At 38.8% G+C, this 3009-nt stretch overlaps 1 long non-coding RNA gene across 1 annotated transcript; it reads left to right on the top strand.

Moving 5' to 3' along the window:
* The first annotated feature begins 247 nt into the window (after positions 1-247).
* LOC113591813 lies at positions 248-2649 on the top strand. The gene is made up of 3 exons (XR_003412242.2): positions 248-509; positions 1051-1080; positions 1272-2649. It is a non-coding gene; the product is annotated as an uncharacterized LOC113591813 (long non-coding RNA).
* The last annotated feature ends 360 nt before the right edge of the window (positions 2650-3009 follow it).

Genomic DNA, 3009 nt, shown 5'->3' with positions numbered 1-3009 from the left:
CGAAACGAGACCCCTTCTTCAGGAAGGGCTACCACTTCAGCAGACCAATATCTGACAGCAGTGATGATTACAAAAGTATTAATTCCATTAATCCCTAGGTAAAAACACAATGAAATCAGCAACATCTGGCTGATTCTATCCCTAGGCAAACACAGGACAGACCACATAATGGACAACAAATCGTGTTCGGGAGCGAACACCTGGTAGGCGGGTCTGCGTTTCCATGACAGTGACGTCAATGTCAGTGTCGAATAACTAAGGTCGAATTTTAGCGAGCAGAGACGAAAGACGAGCTACAAAAACGGCGACTTGAAAGTTCAATAACAGCGACAGAAGTGGATTTGAACTGTTTCCTTCTTCACGAGAGGATGCGTCTAACCGTAAGACTGTGGTGTTTTATACCGAAAAGTGTCCGATTTAGGTTTAAGTTTATACCCTTTAGCCATTTAGCATAGTCCTAGAAAGCAAGTAAGCCATCCGGGATTCTTTCAGGAACGCCAACTCCACGGGTAAGTTAACCGAGCTAACTAGTTAGCTACAATAGTGATGGATTGTTAGCTAGTTAGCTAGGTTAGCTATCTAGTGTTTTTAGCAGTGACGGAACTCTCTTAAACGGTTCATCCTGGAAGTTAATTGACGGTTAACGCAATACAGTTCAGCATAAAAACTTCTGCGTTGTAGCGTTATATAACGCCAATACATAAAAAGAGGTCCAGATAATGGATCCAGCTAGCTGACTTAACTTGCTAACCTAGCTAACTAAAATAAATAAACACTCGCCATCTAGCATAGCTAACGTTACTGTAATGTTGGCTAGCTAGGTTAGCAGGTGAAGGTGGTCTTGATAAGAAACACTGAACCATAATTGCTATATATATATATATATATATATATATAGCAATTATAATATTTCATATCCACACAATTGTAGAATAAAGTAGGTAAGGAGTACAAAATAACTTGCTTGCCGACGTCTGAAAATTGGTCTTCTCGATTTTACTGTTTTACTGGTATGCCCTTTTGTAATTTATGGTTGACACTGCAAACAAGAGATGCTGCATTTCTCAGACTAACAACTAGGTAAGTTAGACACCTTTTACTTTTTTTGCACATCTAGTCTTATGTAAGTTTTACTTTTTAAAGCTTGCTTAGGTTAATAAGTTTATTTGGCTTTGACACAAAAAATATTAAGGTTTAAGCTTAACCAGCTTCTACACTTAGGACATGCACATTCATGCAATGTTTGTCTTTTTGTATCTTCACACATTTAGTTGTCCTGATGGAACAGATATGTGGGGGCGTTTTTTTGCTCGTGTCGGACCTAACCCTGAACACCTGGCAAGTGCTAGACCCAGGCAGATGTTGCTACAACAATGAGTGCATTTCTGATAGTGAATGAAGAGAATGACAGAGAATGAAGCCAAGTGTCCATCTGCCTGCCTGCCGGCGTGAGTGAGTGAGTGAGAAAGACTGAATGAATGAGTGAGAGTGTGAGTAAATGAGAAGAGACAGCAAGCTTTGTGATGTAATAGTTGTGTTGACCACTGTGACCTAGTTGCAGTATCTCCCCCCAGTAGCCACTCCCGGTGCAAGACAAAGGTTATGGGAACTGGACACTACTAGCATCTGTTTGCTCCATGCAGAAGCCGTGGGTAATTTTAAATTGGTTTGCAGGACAGATTTACTTGGGAGTTTTTTTATTGTCTTAAAACAGTTAAAGTACGGATGCATAAGATTAGAAAGCTGCCTGAGGTTTATTATAAAAAATTTCTCAGTCATTAAAAACATAATTTATGAATGGTTGTCACTTATGGCTAGTGTTTTGTTGATGGAACATCAGCAAAGGTTACATGGTACATACACATGTACACACATACCTTGACCTTATCCAGCCATACCCTAAACTTAATATACCCCCACACCTAACCCAGGCTGTGCTGTCGTGTCATGCAATATCAGGTCCAGATTATCATTTGCATTGTAATGTATTCAGTGTGAAAGATGGTAACGTGTTTAAGCACTGGTTTCACTTTAGGAGTATTTTGTTAAGCACTGTTCTCACTTCAGATGTTTTTGGGCTTCAATTGGGCATTCCACTTGCCATGAGTTTTGAACAAGCATGAAATTGAAAAATCACTGCTCTGTTCTAGTTCAGCCTTCCTATTAGAGTGTCTGAGAGTGTCACACATGTCAACTAGGGTGTGGAAAGCAGAGGTGGCATGTGCTGGGTGAGAAGCAGTGTTTTTGTACGAGCCGTGAAGGTGCGGAGAGGTTCCCAGCCCTCAGTAAGGGCCACTCACTCCAGAACCTCGGACAGATTGTTCACCAACTCATTCAACATTTGTTGATAAAATGGGTAGTAACTAGCTACTGTTTCAGTTTAGTTCATGTGCATAAGTCAAATTTTGTAAAATTCTTTTAGCATTTTTGAATCACATTAGATAAAGTATATGTATCTATTTTTTTTTATTCTGATATATTTATTTGTTAATGCTGTTCTGTTAGTTTCAACACCCGGTCTGTTTTGCTTTTCCTTATACATGTCATTTTGAAACTGATTTTTATGGTGGACCAAAAGTAAAACAACCAATAGGCACAGTTGTTCTGTTTTTATCATTTCCTTTGCTTACAGCTATTTTGTTTTAAGAATTTACATTATAATTCTTTATGTATCTCAGTAATTGTGAATTTTTATAAAATACTTTTAACTCACAGTTTTGGTTATTTTTAAATAATCTTTTTGGTGCTAATCATTTTATTGGAGCATGGTTTAAGGCTACTCATCTGACTTCTGGTAATAAGAGATTTGGCTTTGACAGGGCTTCTCGTCAGAAAAGCCACAAAGACTGTGTGAGGGGCATGGAGGGCCTTAGTCATTAAATTAAACCATTCTGCTTTTGCTAACAGCCCTTAAACCCACCTGCACTTGCTATCTGAGATTTTTCACACAGCCAGTTTTATAGCCCATAGCAAGGAATGTTCAGATGATTACCTCTGTATTATATGCGT

This window comes from Electrophorus electricus, chromosome 2 (genome assembly GCF_013358815.1).
Source record: "Electrophorus electricus isolate fEleEle1 chromosome 2, fEleEle1.pri, whole genome shotgun sequence".
In the NCBI taxonomy this organism is placed as follows: Eukaryota; Metazoa; Chordata; class Actinopteri; order Gymnotiformes; family Gymnotidae; genus Electrophorus; species Electrophorus electricus.
This window is presented reverse-complemented; position numbering and strand designations above follow the sequence as displayed.